Source organism: Echinops telfairi, unplaced genomic scaffold (assembly GCF_000313985.2).
Source record: "Echinops telfairi isolate 266 unplaced genomic scaffold, ASM31398v2 ScPeMD7_7424;HRSCAF=8462, whole genome shotgun sequence".
NCBI lineage: Eukaryota > Metazoa > Chordata > Mammalia > Afrosoricida > Tenrecidae > Echinops > Echinops telfairi.
In genome coordinates this window covers 26,878,061-26,892,734 of record NW_022111324.1, presented here as the reverse complement: position 1 = coordinate 26,892,734, position 14,674 = coordinate 26,878,061, and the positions used below count along the sequence as shown (strand labels likewise).

The window sequence follows — 14,674 nt, the reverse complement described above, 5'->3', positions numbered from 1 at the left end:
AGGTCATCTTTCTTAGAAACAACTCTCCCGGTTCATCTACACTCTCTGGTTGAGGAAGCACTAGCAAAGGCCAGGGCGTCTGTGTCCGCATTCTGAGACAGGAGGGGACGGGTGAGTACTCCATGCCATAGAAACAGTAAGACAAGCACATACATGTCAGTATCAGCTTTATGGGGTTTAACTACATTCTTCCTAACTGCCCTTCCCCCCAATATTTATGTCCTTGATTAAGAAAAACTAACAAAGCCATCAGAGCGGTCTAGCCGGTTCTACCTCACAGCAGCCTGCTAAGGACAAAGCAGAAGTGCTCGGAGGGTTTCTGAGGCTGTACGCCTGTACAGCGGTTGACACCTTCCTCCTTCTCTTCAGGCTTGAACCAATGGCCTCTGGTTAGCAGTCGAGCACTTTAACGACTGCACCAGCACGGCTCCCCAATGCAAGCCGTCAGCCCACAATGAAGTCCATGAGACAGTGTGTTTTCAACCCCACCTCCATCCTGAGGGCAGGTGGGTAGAAAGGTCAAGGAGTAAGCTTCCATCTTCACGGCCGGGTGCTGGTCTGGTCATTCGTTGTACCTCCCAGCCTGTGCCTCGCAGACATGCTGCCTGTCTGCTTTCCCTTCAACTGGGAGGGTCTAATCATCCCTGCCTCCTTCATCTCGTTTCATCAGCTTCCAAAAAGAGTGGCTCACCGGGCAGCTGCGCTACCCTGTCGCCGTGAAATCCTGCCCGTGGATCATGTCAGCTGGAGACGTCGAAGAGCAATATATCATCGAAGCATGTTGCCTGACACGAGCTCTTTCAGATAAACCCTGTTGTCACTGTACGTGCTCTGCTCGACAGAGCAACACCCACATGACGTCCTCGTCTGAGGTACAGTGTGATCTGAAATCGCTAGGCGAACTCTGGGGGCTCATCTCAAAGAGAGAAACAGGAGCAGAGAATGCACTTTCACCCCTGATGAAATGAAATTACTCCATCTCACCTGAACCCCACCTACTTAAACGGGTACATTCTTGCCATATGGAAACCACATCAGCATAATGGCCTGGGTATTCCCTTTTATCTTTAAGAGGACCAACTGCAGTGTAAGAAACAGCCTCTGGTTAGCGACCCGCTTCTTCCTGGCACACAGTTTGATGATGCAAAGGGCGAGAAGGAAGAGGCAGCAGCATGCAGGCTTTTCTATCTTTTCTCAAGAAACGAGAAAAGGGGTCACAGAATTGTTGATGACTTAGCTTCAAGAGTCTGAATACTTGACACCGATATCCATTAGATCTAAACATTCCTTTAGCAGCCTGTCTTTCACCTGATCTAAGTAATAATGGCTAACCACTCTAGTAATTGCAGTTTCTCTCTAATAACGGAAACTTGGCCTTGTGAAAAACCAAGATAAGTCACCACTGAAGCACTTTCCGTAGCCAGCAGTTACCAGCCACCCTGCTCAGGGAAGCAAGGGATCTTCTTGCGGTAACCTTTCAGCTCCACGAGACCAGGGACCACTGCCATCAAGTGGTTTCTGATGCATGGTGACCCTACACAGGCTCCCTGAGCTTGGACATCTTTATGGCAACAGGCAGCCGCATCCTTCTCCCTCGCAGCTGCTGGTGGGTTTGAACAGCCAACCCTGTGGTTAGCACTTCAGTGCCACCAAGATAACCAACTTTACTTTTCAGTGAGGTAGTGAGGTTATCAAATCAAAACTTCTGCCCTCAAAGTTTGAGAAAACTCACTGCCTTAGACTTGATTCTGACTCGTAGCAACTCTACAGGACCAGGTAGAGCTGCTGCTGTGGGTTTCGTACTCTTTATGGGGGCAGGAAGCCGCCTCTCTCTCTTGAAGTGGTTTCGAATGGCCAACTTTGAGGTTAGCAGACCAATGCACCACCACTATGCCACCAGAGCTCCTACAGTCTGAGAAATTGAGGTTCTAATTCCTTAAATCTTCATCTGTGAGGATGATATTCAATTATCAGTGGGTTTCGGGTAAAACAAGAGGCTTTGCCATCCTCTAGGGGCTAATCCCTGAGCGCTTTGGTTTGAACGTGACTATTTCTTCAAGATCATCATTCTTAATTTCCACCGGACTTCAGCAAAGTGAATGGATTCCAATGTCCGTTTCATGATGCATGCTTATCAGTCATCCACACATGGCTCACTTTTCTTTAGTTAGTTGGTTAATTAGTTTTTCCTCCCCTCTAAATAGGTTGATAACCACGCATGAAAGCAAAATAAAAAACAAAGCCATCAGCTCACAGCTCGTCCAAGGAGCCTGGTGACACAACATCAGCACGTGGCTGTGCCTACAAAGTCAGTGGTTGGACCCACCCAGGGGATGGGAGGGAGAAGAGAGCTGGGAGTCTGCTCCCATAGAGATGGGAGCCTAGGACACCTCGTGGGGCAGTTCTACCCTGTCCTCAAGAGACACTGTGAGCCCCGGGTGGCTCAGCTTACCCAACAGCAATGTATCTGCCTCCTCCAATCCATGCGGTGCTTCCCCCAACCCAGTGTCATCTCGGTTCCTCAATTTCCAAGCGTATCATTTCACTAAAATGTGTGTGTGGAAAGCACATCGCAGTTATCTCTGTTGTTTTTAACTGCATGAAGAATGCAGCACGCGGTAGGCAGTCTCTCGGGAACTGCACGTATTATGTTGCTAAGGTATGCCCAAGTGTTGTGTCTTGCTACCGTACCTTGGTTTGAACTGTTAACTAGAACTTCATCCTTGAATTTAGTGCACTTCATTCACCCAATCTCCTAGTAAACGGCACTTGGATGGTCTCTCTTATTATTAAGGAGTCCCTACTAAGTGCCAGACATTGTTCTGGACATACATTGTTTCATTTGCTCCCAAGTCCTTGTAAGACAGGGTTTTTCACTTCCTTGCTCTGAGAAATGCAGAGAACAGTAGGTTACTTGTCGAGATTATGAAGCCAGTAGGGATGTGTTCCCTGCCTCACACAAAACAAGGGTTTGGGAACTGCCTGTTTTTATGACATGGGGCTGTCCTCCCACAACAGGGAAAAACTCATCTACTGGGTCCCCTAGAGAAGCAGAATAAATGATGGGTTCCTTCATGCTATGTATCAGCAAGTAGAAAAAGTAAAAGTCTTCTCTTGGCCCGTCAGAAAGATTCCTTCGTTGCCCGGCAGGCTCCCTTTGTCTTGACTCAACAGTTTAAAACTCGTGCATGCGCGTTGTTTTGTGGAGAACATGGATAATCTTCACAATCCTGCTGCTAAATGTAAGCGCCATTTTAACAGATTTCTCTGAAAACTTCAGCATGTGCTAGTTTGGGAAATGTGCTATCTCAGTATGTCAGAATGAACCCTTTCAAGACGGAATTCAGGAGCCCTGGGATCCTCTGTGCTAGGCCTTGGCTGCTAGCCACAGACTGGGGGTTCAAACCCACCGCCCCATGGCAGGGGAAAGCTCCTGTAAAGATTTACAGCCTTGGAAACCCTAGACGGGCTGTCTGAGCCAGAATCTGCTGCATGGCGGTGGGAAGAGCAAAAACATTGTCTGCTTTGTGTTTTTGTTGGAAGCATATGTTTTCAACATTGAGTGGCATTTCGAATTCAATGAAAATGTTTTGAGGTAATATTGAATATGGTGGTGTAGTGGTTACATGTTGGACTGTGATCCACGTGGTTGTTAGTTCAAAACTGTCAGCAGCTCTTCAAGACTGGGCTTTCTATTTATGTAAACAGTTACAGTCTCAGAAACCCCCAAGGGGTTGCTCTGAGTCAGCATTGTCTCTATGGCAGTGAAAGTGAAATGGATTTTGATACATTTAGTGGGATACTTACTGTATACACTTATGTGTAAGCCGAGTTTTTCAGCACATTTTTAATGCAGTTTTTGCGGTAAAATTAGGTGCCTCGGTTGATATTTGGGTTGGCTTATACTCGAGTATATACGGTATGTCCCAAAGGCTCTGTGGTCCTGAGGTAGGTGGGCAATTACTTCAGATTCACAAGTGAGGACACCCATCCAGATGGCAGCATTCCACTAACCTCCACCCCTGTCACCACCACAGCTGCCGAGTCTAACTCACAGAGACCCTGTACAAGGTTTCTGAGGCTGTACGCATATATATTTTTATTATTAATCATTAGGGGCTCTTACAGATATTATAAATCAATCACACCATGTGAACTTGTACAGATGCTGCCATCATCATTTTCAAAGCCTTTCTTTCTACTTGAGCCCCTTGATACCAGCTCCTCTTTACTTCCTCCCACTCCCACCCTACCACCCTCAAGAGCCCTTATATATTATTATTAATTTTTTTCCCTATCTTACACCATCCGATGTATCTCTTCACCCACAGTTCTGTTATGTTTCCCCCTTGAGGGGGTTTATACATCCATCATTGCCCTCAGTTCTCCCTTCCTCCCTCTCCCCACTCCCTACCCTCATGGAATCGTTACTCCCATTTCTGTTTCTGTGGGGTGTATATATCCTGGGTTCTGTGTGCCGAAAGCTCTATCAGTACTGATGTACATACACTGTCTGGCAAAGATTTGTGAGGTTGAACTGGAGCCAAGATAGTGGGGGCAGAAAGCATTAAATAACTAAAGGAATGCTGTGTGTTTTCTTGGTGCGATCCTACACCCTGGATGAGTCATTCCTTCCACGTGTCCCTTCTGTGGGGGAGTTTCCAATTATCAACAGATAGGCTTTGGGTCTCCACTCTGACCCCTCTCCTTCACAATGATACGATTGTTTGTTTATCTTCTGATACCTGATCCCGCCGACACCTGGTGATCACACAGGCTGGTATACTTCTTCCATGCGGACTTTGTTGCTTCCCTGCTAGGTGGCCGCTTGTTTAACTTTAAGCCTTTAAGACCCCCAGATGCTATATCTTTTAATAGCTGGGCACCATCAGCCTTCTTCACTGCATTTGCTTATGCACCAATTTTCTCTTCAGCGGGAAGGTGAGCATCACAGAATACCAGCTTATTAGGGCCAAGTGTTCCTGTGTTGAGGGAAGACTTACGTAGAGGCTCAAAGTCCGCCTGCTACTGTAATGCTTTGCCATATAAGTATGTATGCATAGCCCAATATCCCTATCTTCATTTATTAATATATTTACATAGGTACATGTCTATATTTATACCTCTCTACATAGCTCTTACCTCCTAGTTCTTTCCTCTATTTCCCTTTAATTTGCTCTGCCTGCCATCATGTTCACCCTTCATTCGGCTCTAGTAATTCCTCTCAGCTACGTTGTACTTGGTCACACACCACAAGGCATTCTATACCCTTCTCCCTGTCGAGTTTAGATTCCATGATGTTCCCCTGTCCCTGAATTTGTGGGCTCACCTCTCTCTTGCTCCCCACCCCCAACCGTCAGTCTAGTTTTGTCCTCAGGATTGTTTATCCTACACATAGGATAAAACTATTTTAAAAAAAAAACCTAGGCCTGTCTGCTGACCTTTGTGAATAACCCCAAACAGGTCAGGTGAGGTGCCATGGACTGCCTCCCAAGTCAGATGTTTCTTTCTTGGATTCCTCAGGGACTCTGTGACTTTGCTCCCATTGCTGTTCTGTTATGGTCCTTCCATGATTTGCCCCACTGTGTGTTTGTGCGTGTGTGTGTGTGTGTGTGGGGGGGGGGCGGTGTGACTGGACTGTAAATCTAGGAGCAGACATATTCATCATTTTCCCTCAGAGCACCGGCGGATCTGAATGGCTGATTTGTGGTTAGCAGTTCAACGCCTACCTGAGAGTGTGACCAAGGGAAAGTGTGGGTGGACATTACATGCCCCAGGGCCACACAAGCATCAAGTAAGCCATCTTTATACAGGAACAATGAAATATTTCTCAATACAGGCTCTCTGTGTGAAATAAATTGAGTGAAATAAACCCCCTAAAAATAATATACTGTATATATTTGTGTATAAGCCGAGTTTTTCAGCATGGGTTGGCTTATACTCGAGTACATGTGGTTTATCATGTAGCTACAATGTAAAAGTGCTTCACTAACTACTATGAGATATCCTTTGTCTCTATCAGTGTTTCCCAAAGTAAGTGATACTGCCCCCCAGGGGCCTTGGAATGGTGGTGGTGGTGGGGGGAAGCAGAAGCAAACACCTATACTTCATCCTGGATTATAAATTATAGTACAAACATTTTTAACTGACGGGGGTACTGAGTAATTCTTTTCTGAAAAAGTGGGTGATAGGTCAAGTAAGTTTGGGAACCTATCTAAGATAAAGCAGGGGATCCTAGTAGGAGGTAGTGACCACATTTATCTACGGGGGAGACAACTGGTAATAACAGGGTGCTGACGTGGTAGGTGATTACTGCTTTGTGATTTGTTGAGAGCTGCAGTGGAGTCAGTGATTCCCATCATGGCTGCTGTGCCGGAAGACAGGCTCAAGCCATCATAACACACTGGGCTATCCACTTCACTGTCTTTGGGGTGGGAGGGGGTGGGCAGGAAGGCATGACAGTGAAAGTTTCTCTGTTGACGAGCTTGATTTGTTGTAGGGGCCCAGGTGACGCAGTGGTTATGTGTTGGGCTGCGATCCAGAACGGAGACAGTTTGCAGCCACCAGCACCTCTGAGGAGAAGACTGGGCCTTCCACTCCTGTGAACAGCTACTGTCTGGGAAACGCGCAGGGGGTTGACTGGGCGGCAGTGAGTGAGCTGCCCTGGAGTCGACGCTGACTCACGGAGACCCCGTGCGCATCACAGTACGACTGCACGCCGCAGGCTTTGCAAGGTGGACAGCCCTCAGGGCAGACTGGCAGGCACACTTCTGAGGAGCCTTGGGAGGGTCTGAACCGCCACCATTCGGGGCCAGCGGTCCAGGGATGAGCCATTTTTATTACCCAGGTGTCTCCTGATTTTGGTTTATGGGGCTAAAATTATTTTAATGTGAGCATCAAATTTACTCTGGGATGGAGGTGGCTGTTGAATTTACCAGTGTGATCAGCACTCTCGGGGAATTCACTCATATTTAAGTGAAATATCACCCTGGAGATTCCAGCCTCTGGGGTAACACGGCCTCTTGGGAAAATGGGAGGGGGGTTGCCTCAAAGTTACACCAAGGATATTTCATCAACAAGGCAGATTCCGTTTTAGAAAAATCTGGTAAAGTATAGCTCTCCAGACTGTGCTTTGATGGACATGATAGATATTCCTTATTTTTAATCTTTTTAACTGTGAAACACATAGAGAGAACATGGAATGTTATTTCTACGTTTTCTGAAATATGACGGTAAAGGAATACCCGTATACTCACCACCCAAACCAAACCAAACTCCCTGCCATCGAGCCGATGCTGACTCGCAGAGACCCTACAGTGACCCTACAGGACAGGGTAGAGCTGCCCTGTCACTTTCTGAGACTATAACTCTTTCCAAGAGTAGAAAGCCTCATCTTTCTCCTTTGGAAGGGCTGGTGGTTTTGAACTGCTGACTGTGTGGATTGCAGCCCAATGCCACCAAGGCTCCTAGACTCACCACACAGAAGCGGAAACAGTGCACTCTCTTTGCTTCTGCCAGAACGATTCACTATTTTGAATTTCATATCTTCTCCTTTCGCTGTGATTCTTTCTTGCTCTTGAACCTGTCAACAACATAATACCTAATTCTGCCTGCGTTTGACCTTGATACGAATGGAACATTATGTAGCTGTGTGCTGCAATTAATGCCTTCAACTTTGTATTTACGAGATTCATCCTCAAAGCTTGTTAGACTGTGGGCTGTACCCTGATAGGAGTCACCTAACTGAATGTGGGGTCGAGAAAAATTTGACAACAGTAAATGGTTTCCAAATCACAAAGAATACAAATTACTCTAAAACCAAAATGCACACGGAATACAAGGTGTTTCTGGTAGTGCTTGCCCATATTGCAAATTTCTTGGGCAAATGGGGTTGAGATCGAAAAAAAGTTTAAGAAGCCCGATTGATATGTGTAGCTGTAGGCCATTTATTTTCACTGATGTGTGGTACTCCCATCATTATAATATACCGCAATTTTGTTTTATTCCTTATATTTAGATTGGAGTTTGGGCTTTACTTTAAAGAGCTTCTATCAACAATGCTGCAGTGAGCTTTTAGAAATCCATTTCCTATCACACGTGAAGAGCCCTGGTGGCATAGTGGTTACAAGTTGGGCTGCAGTCCACAAGGTCAGCAGTTCAAAACTCCCAGCCGCTCCAAGGGGGAAAGATGGAGCTTTCTACTCCTATACATAGTCACAGTCTCGGATACTCACAGGGTCAGTTCTTCCCTGTCCTGTAGGGTCACTAGGAGTTGGCATCCACTTGATGACAGTGAGTTAGAACACGTATGTGCGTGAGTTTCTCTAGGGCACAAACTTGGGAGGAGAGTGGCCGAGACTGCGGAGGCTCAATGTTACTAATGGTTTTCCAAAGGGATTTTACCCGTTGAAATACCCACCAGCAGGGATGGAAACATTTCTCTTGTGTCACATCCTGACTGTCAGACTTCTAAGTTTTCGCCAATGTGGTGGAGGTCCCATGTGGGTTTCGGGATAAGTAGTGGTCCCCTTAGAGCTGGGACAGGTAAGATGGCGTGAGAATGAAGTCTAGCGTTCTTCTCCAGTCAGACACGTGTAGATGCCTCCAGTCCATTTGCCTCTGAGTTTTTGTTTTTGGTTATTAATGTGCACGATTCCTTCGCATATCTTAGAAAATAATCTACTCCCCATTATATGTGTGGTAAATATCTTCCCTCATCGAAGTCACTTACCCTCTTTACAGCACACTCTTATTAACTATAAAAATGCTGATAAACAGGGATTCTGCATTTCAGTGCCATCATATTAGTGATTTATTGTGTCTTATTAAAATTCTTCCCTACCCCGAGGTCACAGAGATACAGCCCTCTGGTGTCTTCTGATGGATCTGTAATGTTGGCTTTGTCACGTATCGAGCCTGTTTTGGGGGGGTTTCCGTTCTGCTGTATTTCATCAAATCTTGCTGTCTCAGTTACTAAAGTTTCACATGAAATCTCTGTACTTCCCAAATGGAACTCACTCTGAAAGCATTTTTAGATTTCAAAGCAACATTAAGCAAAGAGGAAGTAGAACTTACTTTGCTCTGGGTTGATGAACTAGTCCCGGGACTTCTTTATTGGTTTTAAGTCTTACATTTGAACTGGCACTTTTTTCCTGAAACACATAAGCACATACATGTTGAGTGAGAGAGGGGAACATCAGAATCAGCAATGAAGTGATAGCATGCATTTTCTTTTTTTCTGAGACTCAGAACTGGTTTATTGACAATGCCCATACTGTCCTTGTAGAACAGCTCTCAGGATCAACAGAACCCAACCCCAGCCACCCAAGTCCCTGAGGGTGGTGTCTTAGCATGGCTCCCCTCCTGTGGGAGGGCAGAGCAAGGCCCCCCTGCCTGCTCCCATCAGGATAGGGAGATGCCTGAGCATAACACAGCACCACCTTCTCCACAGCCGAGACTGCAGGGGTCACCTTTACTGGGGTGCAGAGATGGTGTGGCCCCTGCCTGTCCTGAGGCCACCCTAGAACAGTCACCCGGGGAAGGACAGTAACCAGACCCAGACACACGCTTTTGCCTACCCCCTTCAGACTGTCCCCACCGCTCCTTGAAATGCAGGCCATGGCAAAGGGGCTGGCAAGGAGGGAATGGGGAGAGGGGAGGGCCAGGGTCCCCCCGTTCTGTTCCCCTGGTCTCTGAGGGGTTGGTTCTGGATAGCATGCATTTTCATCACAGAGTATTCGATGTGTTCGGGACTCTCCACACTGGCCACTTCACAAGGACAAACGTCCTCATAACATCGGAACACAGACAACCTGCCAAACATTTGAATGGAGAGCAGTAAGCCACTCAACGCGGAATTCACTTTATAACAACTAGCATTCTGTTCAGAAAACAATGTGCAGCTAATGTTTAATTTTCTGGTGAAGTGACTGCAAAGAGTGGAGAGTCGAAGACCAGAGAAGCCTGTGTCAGCCTGGGAAAGAACCGAGAGGCTGTGGGAGAATCACGGCCCTTGTTCATCTGCCCAGGTGAATTGACTTCCGGGTGCTTCATTTCTAAAAGACAACTGCGGTTATTGAGACATAGACTTTGCACAAGGCCCTGGCAGTGACAGCAACAAGAAGGCAACTAAAAATAGCTTGCAGGCTCACCCACAACTTTCTCTTAAATACGGAAATTGAATTTCATTTGATGATTAAAATTCAATACGGGCCTGCATTTAAGAAATGCTTGCTTGTTTATCCAACCTGATTCCTTATTCCCAAGTGCTCCGGTCACGTGGGCGAGGAGTAATGGATCTTAAAATAGCAGTGTATCAGTAAACAGACTATTTATAATTCAGCTGCTTTGTATTTTTACATCAGCCTGAAAAAAAAAGCATTCCTCTACAAGCTTTATAATGAGCTTGTAAAAAAAAAAAATCCCTAGAATCAAAGGAAAGATGATCCTAAACCCATTGAACAGGTAACTGTATACAACCTACGGCGTCCGAGGCATGTCAACAGTGAGAGACCTACGTGATGGCGGCGAATGGAGACTGATGTGAGCTGACCCCACGTCCTCGCCACACGCAGTGACTGTGGGCCACACACACTTCTCCTGCGGTCTCTTTCACCTTTCCACTCAGGAACGTTGTCATGAACACTGAAAAGTGCTATGATATCTGTTGTTCCCCTACGACATTGTCTGGGACGAAGAGATGAGCTGTTTTGGGCTTTACCAAGGAGCGGGAGCAATGAGAAAACCGTAATGCCCTCGGATGGAAACTCTAGGGGGAGTTGATGGCCACAGTGTCTGGCGCGGACCTGGCACTTGATGGAAGGGGCTCAGTCAGCGGTGGAATGAATGCACGGCACCAACAAACTCTTGGTCTCTTTTAAGAAATCGCATTGTGAAGCATCTGTAACCTAAAGCGTGTCACTTCAGCTGTTTTTAGGTATATCATTTAATGATGTTCATTGCAACCATCACCCCTATTTCAACAGTTTGTCTGCCACCCCAAGCAGCAATTCAGCATCCACTCAGCAATGACGCCCTCCCTCCCAGCCTCTGGTAACCACGAATCTACTTTGTGGTCAGGCAGATTCCCATACACCTGCTCTAGGTATTTCATATAAGTGGGACCCTGCCTTATTTTTGTGTGTCTAGTTTATTTTACTCAGCAGAATTTTTTCAGGGTTCATTCATGTTGTAGCATGCATCAGAATTTCTTTTTTCCTTGGTGGCTGAAGAATATCCTACCATGTATCTACATACATACATACACTACTTTATTGATGCATTAGTCTTTGCCTATCGTGAATAGTGCTGAAATGGAAAATGGAACACTGGTATCGAGACTTCGATGTAAATTCTATATATCTAGGAGTAGAACAGCTGGTTCACATGGAAATTTTGTTTCCATTTTTGAAGAACTGCCCCATTGCTTTTCCCAGTGGTGGCACTAATTTATACCAAAATATAGAGGAGGGATCTAATGTCTCTATACTTACTATTTTCCTTTTTTTCTGTTAGTAGTGGGTCAAGTAGGTATGGGGTGGTAGCTCATTGTGGGTTTGACTTGTATTTCCCTGGTGGCACTGACAGGGGAGCCCTGGTGGTGTAATGGTTATTTGTTGGGCTGTAACTGCAAGGTTAGCAGTTTGAAACCACTAGCTGATCCTCAGGAGAAAGAAGGGGCTTTCTACTCTCTTAAAGAGTTACCGTTTTGGAAACTCACAGGAGTAGTTCTACTCTGTCCAATGGGATCACTGTGAGTTGGAATCAACTTATTGGCAGTGAGCTTGGATTTTCAGTTCTTTGGTGGCGATGTTGGGTAAACGTTGGGTTGTTACCATGAGGTTGGTGGTTCCAAACCACCAGCCACTCCTTGGGAAAAAGATGAGGGAGTCTGATCCCATAAAGATTTACAGCATGGTAAAATTGTAAATCTCTGTCCTTTAGGGGTGGCATCAATTATAATGTTTTTGTTGTTGTTGTTTTGACTAATGACTAAGTACCTTGAGTATTTTTTCATATGTTTATTGACAATTGTCTATTCAAGTCTTCTGCCAATTTTTGGACTGGCTTGTTGGTCTTCTTGTTGAATGATTAACTTGTTTTTAAAATTAGAAATTTTAAGGTAAGGTCACTGGAGGATGGAAGATATAGGTTTTCTCCAAGTTAGCTGTTAAACTTTGAATTTTGTGCCTGGTTGGCACAAAGCACTGAAACCGGACATATGTGATATGACAGGAGCTTCAATATTTTAGCTTAATGGTATACCATAATTTTAAACACCGTCCAGGCCAGAAAGTGACTTCTAATTATAAGAGTACAAATGACAAGCAATCGTATTTTGCTTATATTCCTTTTATTCAGTATATCCTTCATAATTTATATTGCCTCCATAAATCTTCGGAAAAAGCCATTCTGTGGTTGCTAAGAGAAGAATGAAGCCCAGACAGCGGAGATGCAGTGACAAGCAGGACAGTCCCGCCCAGCAAGGAAGCCCGGACTCATTCCATCATTCACAGGAAGCCAGAGACCCAAAGCCAGGCAGAGGCAAGACAGAAAAGCAGCTGTAGAAAGAGATATTTGATTATGTATATAACTTTGTAAAGATTTCTATTATGCATGTGTAACAAACTTATTCCTTGTTAAAAATTCCCACTCAACAAAATCAATAACACACTTAGTCACTTAGACATGACTCAAGCACTATTCTAAGTGATTATTTTGACAACTCAGTTTTAATGTCCAAAACAATTACATGGGTGAATTCATTTTTATGTCCATAATCTCTTTCTGACACCATTATTGTTATTTCCCATGTTATAGACGAGAAAGCTAAGGTTTAGAGGGGTGACAGGTAGTTGAGCCCATACACATGATCAGAGGCAGTGTTGAGATTTGAACCTGAACAGCGAGGGCTAGAGTCCATGCTAACAGACATAAATGGAATCACACAATACATGTACTTTTGCACCTGCTATTTTTCACTGAGCATAAGGATTTTTGAGGTTCATGCCCATTATAGGGTACATCAGTACTTCATTTCATTTCATTGATTATGAAATGCTATTCCACAGTATGGACATACCCCATTTTGAATATCCATTCATCAGCTGATGGGCATTTTGATGGCTTCCAGTTTGTGGCTATCATGAACAAGGCTGCTATGGACATGTATTTTTCAGGTTCTATCTTAGTACCTTCTAGGCCCAGCCCTAGGCCTGGGACGGCTGAGTTACATGGCATGTGTATATGTAAGAGCGTTCCAAGCTGCGTTCTAAGTGGAAACACCGCCCACCAGCAATGTGCGACAGCATTGCTTCTCCACATCCCTCCACATTTGGTATTAGCTTCTTGACGATCACCATTTCAGTGGCTGTGTAGGGGCATCTCATTGTGGGCTTTATTCATTTTAGATACATTGCTGGAGTGTCTTGTCATGTGATTATGGACCATTGTAGAAATGTCTACTCAATTACTTTGATCATTTAAAAAATATGTTCTTATATTCTTATTTTCTTTGTATCCCCACACCATGAGTGCTCTGTTAGGCATTTTTATACTTCCTGGCTGGCTGCATGTGCCCAAAGAAGTCAGTTTTATTTTCTTTAAAAACATGACTTAATTTCTACATTGGGATTTGGTTGTTGGGGAAGGGAGAGCTAAGAAGATGTGCGAGAGGGAGGAAGAGGTTGTTGGAGACCACGATGACAACAGGTGGTTCAGGACTGAAAACAGGTCAGATGGAGCAGGCCAGCGGAGGGGCGAGAGCCACTCAACACCTGGGTGCTCCAGGAAAGGAAAAGGAGGATTAAGTGGGGAGATGATGGAAGCGGGCGGTAGGATACTCTTTCCTTTAGCAAGCAGGAGCTCTTCTACTGATAGGTGAGACTTGTCAACCAAGTTTGCTACTGAAAATAAACTGGGGCCCGCTGGGCTTAAGTCGAAGCCCTTGAGACACCACTCACTCAGTTTCAAGCTGGCTTCTGTGGTCATGATCCATCCCCGCGGTATCAGAGCCATCTGGGTTAAAATGGCCCTGTAATCAGGGTTCTAAGGTGGGCGGCTGAACAGCTACCCAATGTGGAAATCATACATTTACGTTCCTTACTCTTTTTTAACAGTCTTCTGCACAACAGCATATTTTAGGCAACTGTAGTAATGTTCCTTCCGTCCATAGGTATAAAAATATTACATAGAATTATGCTTGTAATACTTACTCATTATACTTTTGATGAAATACTACATCTTTACTCCCTTGTGTTTGTTACTTCAATCAACAAAAATACAGCATAAAGGGACAAAGTGCCAACCAACTACAGGATGAGATCCTGTCATTCGTTTCAGCTTTGTGCTATGGCCTAAATTCCCATGAAATATTATGAGTGAATTATGCAATTCCCCAAAGTGTTCAAAGAGCTAAAAATATTGTCAGAGTGATTGCTGTGAAGTTAGCAGAAGCGGAAAGGGTTTTTTTTTTCTCCCAAAGATGACCATAGTATGTTCAGAGAAGAGAATTCACCTGTTTCTCATCTATCAAACAAAGTAACTATTGTCTCCTTAGCCTACCTCTAACGCAGTGGTTCTCAACCTTCCTAATGCTGCAACCCTTTAACTAAGGTGACCAGATTTTAACATTGGTAAAGCGGGACACCGTTGATAAAACTCATATCCTGGCGAA

General features: G+C 45.0%; 1 protein-coding gene across 2 annotated transcripts in view; it reads right to left on the bottom strand.

The window, feature by feature from the left end:
• Nucleotides 1-14,674, bottom strand: part of CUNH1orf21 (chromosome unknown C1orf21 homolog) — a 189,959-nt gene that overhangs the window by 33,132 nt on the left and 142,153 nt on the right. The window contains exon 1 of one of the 2 annotated variants that reach the window (XR_006680817.1): nucleotides 9,076-9,161. The exons of the other annotated variant lie outside the window; for it this stretch is intronic. The gene's annotated coding sequence lies outside the window, so the exon portion shown is untranslated. Of the gene's footprint in view, nucleotides 1-9,075; nucleotides 9,162-14,674 lie in introns of those variants that run through there. 2 annotated transcript variants of the gene reach the window in all.